Source organism: Coregonus clupeaformis, chromosome 16, assembly GCF_020615455.1.
Source record: "Coregonus clupeaformis isolate EN_2021a chromosome 16, ASM2061545v1, whole genome shotgun sequence".
NCBI classification, from domain to species: Eukaryota; Metazoa; Chordata; class Actinopteri; order Salmoniformes; family Salmonidae; genus Coregonus; species Coregonus clupeaformis.
The window spans coordinates 28,168,848-28,182,070 of NC_059207.1; positions in this window are offsets into that span (position 1 = coordinate 28,168,848).

The window sequence follows — 13,223 nt, forward strand, 5'->3', positions numbered from 1 at the left end:
TCAAAATGGCTCCTACAGTTGCAATTGTTGTTATTAAATGTAAATGTTTTATCATTTTATTTAAGGAGATAAATTATCAGCAAACATTCATTTCGAGGACCCTCCTCCTTAGGCTTCAATATTAAAGGAAGGTATTCCTGAATAAGTTCTCTATTCTGCACTGGTTCTGCCTTATGTGACAGTCTGCACTGTGTCTCTCCCTGCAGCCACACCAACAGTGGGGTGTCCATCAATGTCCTTTGTTCATTTGTCATACAAACCAGGTCAGATCACAGCAGACCAGAGGTGACACACAGTGTAATGGAATAACCCAGAACAGGGGTCTCTAGACACACACACACATATCTTTGGATTAAATGAATTAATCGGAACCTCTCTAAGAACACGTTCACACACACACACACAAACACACACACACACACACAGACAGAGCCGGCCTTAGCATTTTGGGGGCTCATCACTAAGCTCAGGGCTCTGGATCTGAACCCCACCCTGTGGAACTGGGTCCTGGACTTCGTGACGGGCCGACTACAGATGGTGAAGGTAGGCTACAACACCTCCAGCCACGCTGATCCTCGACACAGGGGCGCCACAAGAGTGCGTGCTCAGCCCCCTCATGTACTCCCTGTTCACCCATGACTGCGTGGCCACGCACGTCTCCAACTCAATCATCAAGTTTATTGACAACACAACAGTGGTAGGCCTGATTACCAACAACGACGAGACAGCCTACAGGAAGGAGGTGAGGGCTTGGGGGAGTGGTGCCAGGAAAATAACAGCTCCCTCAACGTCAACACAACGAAGGAGCTGATTGTGGACTTCAAATAAAATAAAATGTTATTTGTCACATGCTTACTTACAACCCTTAACCAACAATGCATTTCAAGAAAAAGTTAAGAAAATATTTACTAAATAAAGTAAGGTAAAAAATTATGAGAAGTAACACTAACGAGGCTATATTCAGGGGGTACCAGTACAGAGTCAATGTGCGGGGGTACAGGTTAGTTTAGGTAATTTGTACATATAGGTAGGGGTAAAGTGACTATGCATAGATAATAAACAGCGAGTAGCAGCAGTGTAAAAACAAAAGGAAGGGGGGGTGTCAATGTAAATAGTCCAGGTGGGCATTTGATTAATTGTTCAGCAGTCTTATGGCTTGGGGGTGGAAGCTGTTAAGTAGCCTTGTGGTCCTAGACTTGGTGCTCCGGTACCGCTTGCCGTGCGGTATCAGAGAGAACAGTCTATGACTTGGGTGACTGGAGTCTTTGACAATTTTTTGGGCCTTCCTCTGACACCGCCTAGTATATAGATCCTGGATGGCAGGAAGCTTTGCCCCAGTGATGTACTGGGCCGTACGCACTATCCTCTGTAGCGCCTTACAGACAGATGCCAAGCAGTCGCCATACCAGGCGGTGATGCAACCGGTCAGGATGCTTTCGATGGTGCTGCTGTATTCGTTTTTGAGGATCAAGGGACCCATGCCAAATCTTTTCAGTCTCCTGAGGGGGAAAGGTGTTGTCGTGAAGAGGTCTTCACGACTGTCTTGGTGTGTTTGGATGATAGTTTGTTGGTGATGTGGACACCAAGGAACTTGAAACTCTCAACCTGCTCCACTATAGCCCCATTGATGTTAATGGGGGTGTGATGCGTGATTTGAAGGAGTCAGGCGCAGGAGGGTAAATCACAGTATACAGAGTTTATTCCGTAATCCAGCGTAACCAGTCAGGTGCACAAAACAGGCGCACTGTAACAAACATGCACACGGGGAAAATACCCCGGCAATACAAAATACTGAGCTCAACCGAGCTACTAATTCTCACAATGAACAATCACCCACAAGGACAAGGGGGCAGAGGGAACACTTAAACACATACTAATGAGGGGAATATGAACCAGGTGTGTGTAATTGACAAGACAAGACAAATGGAATGATGAGATATGGAGCGGCAGTGGCTAGAAGGCCGGTGACGACGAATGCCGAAGCCTGCCCGAACAAGGAGGGGAGGTAGTTTCGGAGGAAGTAGTGACAGGGGGCCTGTTCGGCCAGCCTTTTCCTGTAATCCACGATCAGCTCCTTTGTCTTGCTCACATTGAGGGAGAGGTTTTTGTCCTGGCACCACACTGCCAGGTCTCTGAACTCCTCCCTATAGGCTGTCTCATTGTTGGAGATGAGGCCTACCACTGTTGTGTTGTCAGCAAACTTAATGATGGTGTTGGAGTCGTGATTGGCCACGCATTCGTGGGTGAACAGGGAGTACAGGAGGGGACTAAGCACGCACCCCTGAGGGGCCTCCGTGTTGACGATCAGCATAGCAGATGTGTTGTTGCCTACCCTTACCGCCTGGGGGCGGCCCGTCAGGAAGTCCAGGATCCAGTTGCAGAGGGAGGGGTTTAGTCCCAGGATCCTTAGCTTAGTGATGAGCTTTGTGGGCACTATGGTGTTGAACGCTGAGCTGTAGTCAATGAACAGCATTCTCACATAGGTGTTCCTTTTGTCCAGGTGGGAAAGGGCAGTGTGGAGTGCGATTGAGATTGCGTCATCTGTGGATCTGTTGGGGCGGTATGCGAATTGGAGTGGATCTAGGGTTTCCGGGATGGTGTTGATGTGAGCCTTAACCAGCCTTTCAAAGCACTTCATGGCTACCGACGTGACGAGTGCTACGGGGCAGTAATTATTTAGGCAGGTTACCATCGCTTCCTTGGGCACAAGGACTATGGTGGTCTGCTTGAAACATGTAAGTATTACAGACTCGGTCAGGGAGAGGTTGAAAATGTCAGTGAAGACACTTGCCAGTTGGTCCGCGCATGCTTTGAGGAACACGTCCTTGTAATCCGTCTGACCCTGTGGCTTTGTGAATGTTGACCTGTTTATAGGTCTTGCTCACATCGGCCATTCTCTGTCCTGCCGATGCACAGAAAACCCAGCCAGCTCTATATTATCTGTGTCGTCGTTCAGCCAAGACTCGGTGAAACATAATATATTACAGTTTTTAATGTCCCGCTCGTAGGATAGTCTTAATCGTAGATCATCCATTTTGTTTCCCAATGATTGAACGTTGGCTAATAGAACGGATGGTAGTGGAGGTTTACTCACTCGCCTACGAATTCTCAGAAGGCAGCCCGACCTCCGCCCCCTTTTCCTCCGTCTTTTCTTCACGCAAATGACGGAGATTTGGGCCTGGTCTCGAGAAAGCAGTATATCCTTCGCGTCGGACTCATTAAAGAAAACATCTTTGTCCAGTTCGAGGTGAGTAATCGCTGTTCTGATGTCCAGAAGCTCTTTTCAGTCATAAGAGACGGTAGCAGCAACATTATGTACAAAATAAGTACAAAAATAAGTTACAAACAACGCAATAAAACAAACAAAATAGCACAGTTGGTTAGGAGCCCGTAAAACAGCAGCCATCCCGTCCGGCGCCATTGTCAGGAGACAGAAATTCATCTTGGCCCCTAAGACCCTCATGAACTTCTACAGATGCACCATTGAGAGCATCCTGTCGGGCTGTATCAGCGCCTGGTACGGCAATTGTACCGTTCCAACAACAGGCCTCTCCAGAGCGTGGTGCGGTCAGCCCAACGCATCACCGGGGGCACACTTCCTGCCCTCCAGGACATCTACAGAACTTGGTGTCACAGGAAGGACAAGAAGATCATCGAGAGAGAGAGAGCGAGAAAGAGCGAGCGAGAGCGAGAGAGAGCGAGAAAGAGAGAGAATTCAATGTAGGCACACACTTTTACTGTTCATCCAACACACCAACACTGTCTCCTGTGTAATTGACAAGGACTTGGATATTTTCAAGTGTTGTCTGGCCACGCAGGTTATTTTTGTTTTTCTTTGTGATGGTATCACACATCAGACAACGATGGGCTATTTGAACCTACTTGAAACAGTTCCACAGCTAACTAAGACATGCATACAAAAATGTTACTTGATATGTAAATTAGCTGGCACTGTCAACTGCAGTAATTTCTTCTCAAATTGAGCAGCAGGTCTACTAACAGACATGAGTCACATGTAATGTTTGCTTTTCATGCTGTGAAATTTGATATATTAAAATATACTGCAGCTTTAATGGGGATTTGAACAGCATTGTAGGTATTATATACCCATTACAACTGAGCCCAGGTCTGGGGAAAATATAACATTTACATTATTATATTAGAAAAAATCTAAAATGTGCAGACAGCTACTAACCCTAATCATTCAAAGGCTATCTAATTCACCTTTCCAACCTACCTACCCCCCTGACATGTTCTTTCTTCCAGGGACATAGAATAAAGTACAGTAGAGAGACAAAATTCCCTGACATCAATCTTAACCCTCCAGCAACAGAATAACCAATAGCTCATGGTGAGTAGCCAAACTGAGTATGATGGTCAGTCTGAGCTGCACTACTTTATATTTACAGTAGATGTCATCACTGAGCTGCAGTAACACTAATCAATGGCTTTCACTGCTACGCCTCAGATGCCATACTACCATCCAATCACAATGGAGCCCTAGCCCCTATGCACTTATACCCATCTCATCCTATAGGATCATCAGCATGAAGTGCATGAAAAGTGCATGGAAGATCATAGACAAATGAAGACGGTGAAATTAGGACACACAGGCATACCTACAATCAATGCTAACGGTGCGTCCCAATCCAAAATTGTATCCAACAGTATTCTCTATGTAGTGCACTACTTTTGACATATAGGGAATAGGGTGTCATTTGAGACGTAGACATTAGAGCACAATGTCTACTTCCCCCTTCCCCTCCACAGACACATGATGCCTCACGACTGAGCCCAGGCTAGGCACTAGGCTAGGCCTGCAGATCTCTTTAGACAAATCGAAAAGGCATTCCTGCACTCCAAACTGTCTCTATTAGCCTGCCAATTCCTCTGCTGAAGTTGTCCAATTGGTTGTTCACTTCACTTTCTGCACAGTACACACACTCACACACACACACACTAATGACAGCACTGACCCCATAGGCCCTGCAGAGAGGCAGAAAGGTAGTGAGTCATCGGGAACAGTCACTGTACGGCAGGTAGAACAAGCTGCATCTCTCTGACATCATGATGATCAACCATGATTGAACATTGAGTAGAATGACTGGAGCTACCACCACAGCATCACAGCTTAATGAACCCCCTTCTAGTGCAATACTCCTCTCTAATATCAATGATATAGCATTGACCAATGGGCGATTTGCATATACAGTACAGTAGGCTAACAGAGAAATAACTTATAGGAGTATAGTTGCCTACACATAATTTTTTCTACTGAACTGTTATTTATTGTACTTGAGATATCTATATCATTAATATACAGGTAACACTTGAGTAAATGAGGGATACAAAGTATATTAAAAGCAGAGGTGTGGATTCTGAGTTAATTAAGCTATGTATAAAAATGCCCAGTTGCCCATTATTTTGCCTACCATGGCTAGAAGAAGATATCTCAGTGTCTTTGAAAGAAGGGTCTCAAAGGAGCACAGGGGGTTTAAAGGTGTGTGTGTGTGTGTGTGTGTGTGTGTGTGTGTGTGTGTGTGTGTGTGTGTGTGTGTGTGTGTGTGTGTGTGTGTGTGTGTGTGTGTGTGTGTGTGTCAGTCATCAGATCTCAACCCAATTGAACACTTATGGGAGATTCTGGAGCAGAGCCTGAGACAGCGTTTTGCACAACCATCAACAAAACACCAAATTATAGAATTTCTACAGAATGTTGTCGCATCCCTCCAATAGAGTTCCAGACACTTGTAGAATCTATGCCAAAGCACACTGAAGCTGTTCTGACGGCTTGTGGTGGCCCAACGCCCTTAAGACACTTTATGTTGGTGTTTCCTTTATTTTGGCAGTTACCTGTAGGTACAGTATGTATGCTATAAAGCACGTGTCAAACTCATTCCACGGAGGGCTGTGGGTTTTCGCTCCTCCTTTGTACTTGATTGATGAATTAAGGTCACTAATTAGTAAGGAATTCCCCTCACCTGGTTGTCTAGGTCTTAATTGAAAGGAAAAACCCAAAACATGCAGACACTAGGCCCTCCATGGAATGAGTTTGACACCCCTGCTATAAACCATCCACAACCCATCATTATGTAGGCTACATGCTATAGCAGGGTCTTGGTCGAGGGCAAAACTACCGGTTGAGAAGAGAGGATGGCCCTCCAGGACCGGAATTGAAGAACCCTGTGCTATAGCATATAATATAGACCTATCTATGCCTACTTCTTGCTAAAGTGAGCGCTAGCTAGGCTCCTGTCCCTACAAATGCGCTCTCTGCCTCCTGCCAATTTGGCGCATTCATTGTTTCATTGTGTGAATTATGTTACCTTTGTTAAATGTTTATCAATTCCCCACGTGCCTGAAAACGCATAGAAATACATGGCCTGCGCGTCACGATTGGGAGGTAGTGGGAGGCTATGCCTACTGTGACTTGATAAAAAATTATGAAAAGTGTTCAGTTTGTGAACTGTGCTGAAATATTATGATTACTTCGGATTTAGACAAGTTTAACAATGTAATGAAGGATAGAGAGATAACCTTTTACATTGTAGAACCAGTGTATTGGTTGCAATTTACAATTTGCTAAGGATTTGGTCCTTGTAGGGGCCAAGTGCATATGCATAGGCCTAGGTATTGTATGTACCTGTTTGAGGTCCCGTGAGGGTCTGATTGAGATTAGATTTTGTTTCTCAAGGTGAGGCTGTGCAGTCTTGCCCTACCTGCGTCTGTTCAGTTTATGACTTCTACAAGGTTCCTATTTTACATACTCCATTTAATGGATCAAACTATGTAGTTTATAGATGTTTATAAACTGACCTTCAAACAAAGCGTTAGCTACTTAAAACATTAGTGTTTACTCTGTGTTTTACTGTTGCCATAAAACAGTAGGATCAACTAGACCGCTGAATCTGTGTGTCATACCCTACTGACACAAAACAAAAACACGCACCACCCACACACACACACATACGAACACATACACGCACGCACGCACACACACACACGCACACACACACACGCACACAAACCACATAGCCCCACTAACATCACAGATACACAGACCTCTTGACATCCTGCGTAAGCACATTGTCACGCTCTGGCTCCGGGACTTTGTATGTTGAGCCAGGGTGTGTTCGTTTCGTTGTGTTCTGTTTGGTTGGGTTGTTCTATGTGGTTGTATTTCTTTGTTTGGATGAGTGACTCCCAATCAGAGGTAACGAGTGTCAGCTGTTTGGCTCGTTGTCTCTGATTGGGAGCCATATTTATACTGTCTGTTTTCACCTTGTGTTTGTGGGTTTTTGTTCCTTGTCAGTCATTGTCTGAGGACGTTACGTATCGTTTATTGTTTTGTATTCGTGTGTGCACTTTACTATTAAAGTATGTTCGCTCAACACGCTGCGCCTTGGTCCTCTCTAACCAACGATCGTGACACACATTAGGAGGTTTTACACCACATAAGGTATGACATTGTGTTTCTCAGGGTTGAAAAGCTTCGGCTCCAATGAGTGTCTACCTGGTGACCTGTAGTGCTGTGATGCTGGCAGTTCAACAACATATATCCTGTCAATACCCAACACAAACAATGAGCAAGTAATGATATAACACGGTCATTTAGCAATTTGGCTCAAATTTACACTTAGTAATGTGGCCCACTCGGGAAAATAACCCACAACCTTGCTTGGCATACATATAATCAACTAAAGCATATGGCCAAAATATAGCAAAACCCAAGAACAATTTCTAGGGTGAACATGTTAGATACATAGTCACATACAATGTGACTTCTCTGGTTAAATAAAGGATAAATAAAATAAAATAAAATAGTCACATAGATGCCCTGAAACATATTGTATGCTAAAATGACAGTGTGCAGTATTTGTTCTGCAGCTAGTCCTACCTCAGGAGAACTCCCCACAGAGCCCCTTCCCTGGGCACTCAGTGTGTGAGGTAACAAGCAGAGACAAACCATATCAACCGAGGGAAGAGAACAAACAAAACTCTGCTCTGAGGTTACGCCCCATTGTTGTCATATTGTCATGTTATATAATAATGCACCGACAGAGGGTCTGCTTGACCTCAACTAACCTGAACAGAACAGAGAGGAACACATACTCTGAAGAGAGAAGAGACTATACACACTGCTCCAGCCTCACCAAGATGGCTCAGCTGGAACCTTGGTGGAGCATAGTGCTGGGAAAACCAAAGTGGTGGGTTTGACTATGACTGAAATGTACAGTAATGGAACGATGATCATCTACCACAAGAGCATAACAAAGTTCTAGAACCGGCCAGGTATTCAAATACCCGGGCCTCAAGATCTGCACTGCAGTACCAATGGTTTCTATCCTTCCCTTCTAATCAGTGATCACCTGTATGATGGACAGAGAAAAGCATATCCACACGATAGAGGCCATGTTGGTTCAGTTGTAGACGTGCTAACCAGCATGGTTCCCATTCACAGCAAAATAACACGCTGTGTACCCTTACTGAGAAGTCAGCTGAGAGGACAGAACAGCCAATCTATATCAAACATGACTCACCATGCTAGGGCTAGGACAGGCCGGAACAGATCTGATCAAGCTACATTTACATTTCTATATTATGCAATAGAGGGGAATGTACAGTTCATTGACATGCACATTTCCTAATGTTAACTGTCGACATTGTGACCACAGTGTGCTTCAATAGCCCACCACTGTAATTTACTTAGGATTCGCCCCAAATGGCAATCTATTCCCTAAGTATTGAACTACCTTTCACCAGGGCCCATAGGGCTCTGGTCAAAAGCAATGCACTATATAGGGAATAGGCCCTGGTCAAAAGTAGAACACTATATACAGTGGCTTGCGAAAGTATTCACCCCCTTGGCATTTTTCCTATTTTGTTGCCTTACAACCTGGAATTAAAATGGATTTTGGGGGGGTTTGTATCATGACACAACATACACAACATGCCTACCACTTTGAAGATGCAAAATATTTTTTATTGTGAAACAAACAAGAAATAAGATTTTTTTTAAACAGAAAACTTGAGCGTGCATAACTATTCCATATATTTGGGGAGTCTCCCACATGTCTTTTGGCGAACACCATACGTGTTTGCTTATTTTTTTCTTTAAGCAATGGCTTTTTTCTGGCCACTCTTCCGTAAAGCCCAGCTCTGTGGAGTGTAAGGCTTAAGTGGTCCTATGGACAGATACTCCATTCTCCACTGTGGAGCTTTGCAGCTCCTTCAGGGTTATCTTGGTGGTGATGGGGTGAGGTTGTGTTTCTCTAAGCGGGAGGTAAGCTTGGCTTCTTCTTTATATGGTGTCGAGTAAAGCTTAAACCATGTATTTAGATTGTAGGTAGGTATTGTAGTTAGGTATTGTAGGCAGTTTATCTAGGTAAAAAAAAAAAAAAAAAAAAATAAGTTATTGTAGGTAATTATTGTAGGTAAGTATTGTATTCGGCTGAGCCCGGTGAAGCACGAGGCTAGCTAACCCACCACCTGGACCAATAAAGCTAGCTTAGCTAGCGGTAGCTACTGGTAACTATTAGCAACTGTGGATAGTTGTTTCCAATGTTATTTCACGCTTAAGAGTACCTGTAATTATGCCAGCTAGCTACCTACCATTCAGCTGTTTTTTCTAACCTCATTATCTGAAGTGTTAACGTTAGGTAGTTAGTAGCTACTGTACTCGAAATGTAGCTAGCTTGTTGCTACCTGGATAGCTAACTAAACAATAGCTGGAACGACCTAGCTGTAATGTTTGGAGACGCCGTTGGGATAGACGCGAACTGGGTAAATCGATTCAGTAGCTAGCTTTACACTTAACTAGCTAACAGTAGCTACTAAGGGTAAGTTATAACCTACATTTATTTTTATTTTATTTTTACATACTGGTAACCAGAGTCGTTCAAAAGGAATTCAAGACATAGGTGACTAGTTAACGTTAGCTTGGCTCTCTCGTGTGTTTCATACCGTGGGAGAAGGGGTTGGTTCGTTGACAGAGAGCAATGGCTAGCTAATATGCTAACTATTCTAGCTAGCTAACTAACTGGCTGAATAAGTTGACGTACGTACTCACTCAAACTATCAAAACTAACCCCAAAACTTTACAATGTTAGAACCGGACACAAATGATCTGTTTAGCGTGTTAACACACGCTTAAACTGTCCTGTGTCCTTGCCTCTCTGATTAATGCCCTCCTTGCCTGGTCCATGAGTGTTGGTGGGCAGCCCTCTCTTGGCAGGTTTGTTGTGGTGCAATATTCTTTCAATTTTTTATAATGGATTTAATGATGCTCCATGGGATGTTCCAAAGTTTCAGATATTTTTTATAACCCAATCCTGATCTGTACTTCTCCACAACTTTGTCCCTGACCTGTTTGGAGAGCTCCTTGGACTTCATGGTGCCTCTTGCTTGGTGGTGCCCTTGCTTAGTGGTGTTGCAGAACAGGTGTATATATACTGAGATCATGTGACAGATCATGTGACACTTAGATTGCGCACAGGTGGACTTTATTTAACAAATTATGTGACTTCTGAAGGTAATTGGTTGCACCAGATCTTATTTAGGGGTTTCATAGCAAAGGGGGTGAATTCAATGCACGCACTCACATTTCCGTTATTTATTTTTTTGAATTTCTTGAAACAAGTTATTTTTTTTCATTTCACTTCACCAATTTGGACTATTTTGTGTATGTCCACTACATGAAATCCAAATAAAAATCCATTTAAATTACAGGTTGTAATGCAACAAAATAGGAAAACGCCAAGGGGGCTCAATACTTTTGCAGAGCATGTAGCAGTGTTTCACAACCTTTGTCTCGAGTACCCCCAACAGTACACTATTTTATTGTAACCCTGGACAAGCACACCTGATTCAACTTGTCAACTAATCATCAAGCCCTCAATGAGTTGAATCAGGTATGTTTGTCCAGGGCTAAACGAAAATGTGTGCTGTTGAGGGTACTCAAGGACCAGAGTTGGGAAACACTGCTATATGTTAATAGGGTGTCATTTGGGATGCAGACTTAATCACATGGAGCCATTCTGCCTACTACACAGTATGGATAATAGATCAATATTTGTGCCCCTACAGTATTATAATCCTATCTTTATTCCCATCTTTATTCAATACAAAGGGACTGAATTATCCTTCAATAAACAGAGGCCCAAAAACAGCTATCACAAGCATCTGCAAAACTGATTCATGATCTCCAGCTAAGTGCAAACGGATCTCTGTGTTGAGCATCAAAATGTTATGAGATATGAAATTAATAGTATTCTGCCGGAGGCCATTCAGTGCACTGCCCTACATGGTCATATGGAATAAGACTAAGGTCTTAGCGGCTACCCCTACCACCAATCAATTGAGAAAGAGAGAGAGAGAGAGAGAGAGAGAGAGAGAGAGAAGAGAGAGAGAGAGAGAGAGAGAGAGAGAGAGAGAGAGAGAGAGAGAGAGAGAGAGAGAGAGAGAGAGAGAGAGAGAGAGAGAGAGAGAGAGAAGAGAGAGAGAGAGAGAGAGAGAGAGAGAGAGAGAGAGAGAGAGAGAGAGAGAGAGAGAGAGAAGGGGGGGGAGAGAGAGAGAGAGAGAGAGAGAGAGAGAGAGAGAGAGAGAGAGAGAGAGAGAGAGAGAGACGGAGTTGGGGGTGCAATAAAGGCAAAAGAGATGTAGAGATGGTTATGAACGTACAACTGAATGCATTCAACCAAAATGTGTCTTCCGCATTTAACCCAACCCCTCTGAATCAGGCAATGAATTAGAAAAAATGGGCTTTTATTTTCAATGACTTCTCAATAAACTGAAAGGTAGAAGCTATTTCTTTCAAAAGTTTTTACATTTCTGAATTTGAAGTTCAAATCACTTCCTGAATTGACTGCCTTCAATTCGAATTGAGCCCAACCGTGGTGTGTGTGTGTGTGTGTGTGAGAGAGAGAGGGTCGTCACTAGTTACCACATCCACAAAGTCATAATTATGGCTATATCCCGCCTATTTCTACAACTTAAAATCTGATTTTAAACCTAACCCTAACCTTAACCTCAATATTTTTTGTTTTCAATAATGTTTTACGATAGCAGATTTAGACTTTGTGGCTGTGGTAACTAGTAACAACGGAGAGCATGAGAGTGAGAGAAAGAGAGAGAGAGACAGACTGAAAAAAGATGACGGCAAACCTTATAGTGGCCTATTGGGACAGTCAGAGGGTCAGAAGCTAAATAATTACAAGCGAACATTCGCCTCTGTGAATACAGTCATGCACCGTATGCTTCTATAAACAGTCCAGCTACAGAATACTGTCCCGAGTTTAAGGAGTAGATGAGCCAGGGACATAGTGATGAGTGATGACTAACTAGTTTTAGGGAAATTTGTTTGAAGTAGTCTAAAGGCTATACTACAATGAGTGATGTTTTGTGAAAGATCATATTTCACCTCCCACAATTGTTTTTTCATCAAACTGTAGCTGGCTAATAGATGCTTAATCTAAAGAAAGAAACACATGTTTATGAGTTAGGGTTAGGTTAGGATAGGCTAGTGTTCGTCAATGAGGCAGTCTGTGGTGTGATATTCAGTCTTGTGTTTTCTCTATGGCAGTAGCTCTGTTATGGGGTGCAGAGGTTTAGTTTTGGGGTCTTCAGTACAGTCAGAGAGAGAGAGCATCATGTTAGCAGGAAAACATTCCCAATATGAAGATTTAATAACTTTGTCCCACAGCTAGCTAATGTTTTTCAGAGCAACGTGCTGCGACCCTATCTAAACATAGAAAATGTCAACAATTAATACGGAATGTTTTCTACAGTTTAAGAAAACAATGTGTTTTGTGTTTGTTAAACGGAGAGAACAGGGCTTGGGTGGGAAGAGGGGATGACCAAACAAGAGAATAACAACAGCACACTGAAGACAACACAGGGACAGTCAACACTCTGATCCTTTGTAGTGAAGCTACACGAGAAAATGACAGGACTTCCAGTTCAGAGGAAAGGGAAGTGGAGCTCCAGCTGGGTTTATCCTGTCCCTTAGAGGGTTTCCACTAAAAATGGCTATAAAATATTAGCTTTATTGTCTTCATTTAAGGTTAAGGTTGGGCATAGGTTTAAAATCACATTTTAGGAAAATAAATTGTAGAAATGGGCAGGGTTTATGACCTTGTAGCCGTGGTAACTAGAGACTACCCCCTCAGAAGTCATTCTTACTGCATGACATCACCACGGCCCCTCCCACACTGTCATCTATCTCACAG